The sequence below is a fragment of the Periplaneta americana genome, chromosome 5, assembly GCF_040183065.1.
Source record: "Periplaneta americana isolate PAMFEO1 chromosome 5, P.americana_PAMFEO1_priV1, whole genome shotgun sequence".
Lineage (NCBI taxonomy): Eukaryota > Metazoa > Arthropoda > Insecta > Blattodea > Blattidae > Periplaneta > Periplaneta americana.
In genome coordinates, this window is record NC_091121.1 from 92,711,142 (window position 1) to 92,712,756 (window position 1,615).

Genomic DNA, 1,615 nt, shown 5'->3' on the forward strand with positions numbered 1-1,615 from the left:
TGTAATTCATTAAATCGATATAATATGAAGCGCAGCCTATCTCAATTAACCAATGATTTCTCTGTCAGTATTTGATACCTAACTTAAAATTAACACAGCGCCTACAGAGTAAGTATTCTTCGAATACCTCTACTTAATCTTTCGCTTTCATTTCAGTAGGAACTGTATTACAGGGAAGACCAATACGCATCTAACCTTTTAAAATATTACATGGAAATTTAGGAAGTGTGCCACGTGCACCAAACAAAAGACCAGAAACACTCCACTGACTAGTGCTTAGATATGGGATGCAGGACTCATAAATGGATCTCTTCTCATCAATGCGCTGTACTTGTAAAGCATCCCTCTCAAACCGGATTGTAGGATCAAGAACTATTCCCTTAGATTGAGTCCTGTGGATGGCTACAATATTTGCTCTTCTGTTTGAATCTAAGGATGAAACACAGTGGTTCTTCTCGTGTACCTCCCATCCACGACGCTTGAGGACATCAGCAATACCGGTTCTGGCCTTATAGTGTCGATTCTTGCGCAGTAGCTCTGTTTTTCGACAGAATCCCAACACGTGACCAAGAGACCAAGCATTTTTCTTTCTTTCGACATTGTGCACACAATGAACTTTAAACTGGCAGCGGCCGCGATTATACGTCGTAAGTAAACACTGTTAGTACGAACGTTCCCCGCGACGACTAGCGCTTGGTTGGATTATACGTTCAAAATATACAGGAAACCCAATACCACTGTAATACATACACAACACTTCCAATCATTCCACACAACACAAACATGCAGCATTCCGATCTATTATACACAGACTCATCAACATTCCTATGAGCAAACAAGACTATACGGAAGAAATACATAGCACAGGAAAATGGATGCAACCCCAAAATAATAGATAACATCATAAGAAAGACTAAATGCAAACAAGAAAACGCAACATAAATACAAAAACAAAACAAATACATCACACTAACACACGGAAACAAGAACGCATACAAGATTGCATAATCTTTCAAGAAACTAAAATACAACATTGCATATAGAACACAGAACATACTACAAAAACATCTTAAAACACAGACAAGACACAAATAAATACAACTTAACAGGTGTATACAAACTATCATGCAATAATTGCAACAACTTCTACATTGGACAGATTGGAAGATCATTTCAAACACGTTACAAATAACGGAACACAACTATAACCAAACTACACAACAATTCAACCTACGCAGAACACATCACAAACTCCAATCACATCTACAGCAACATGAACACTGACATGAAAATACTGCACATCCAGCCAAAAAAACAGAAACTTGACACTCTATAAAAATATGAAATATGCATACATACAAAAACACACCCACAGCACATCCTGTATACTCAACTGAATTTCGAAACACATACCCTTTTCGACACAATTATAAATACATCCCACCACAATAGGAAACCAGAAGATAGCGCGGGACCTTCATTAGGCTTTGAGAAATGAAGAATATCACTTCTAAACTAGTCAGCCATGTAATTTCCTCATATTAAGGGGAAGGACCTACAAGAAATCTCTTTTCTCATATTATTTTAAGTAGAGTCTCTATATCCCTGACATAGT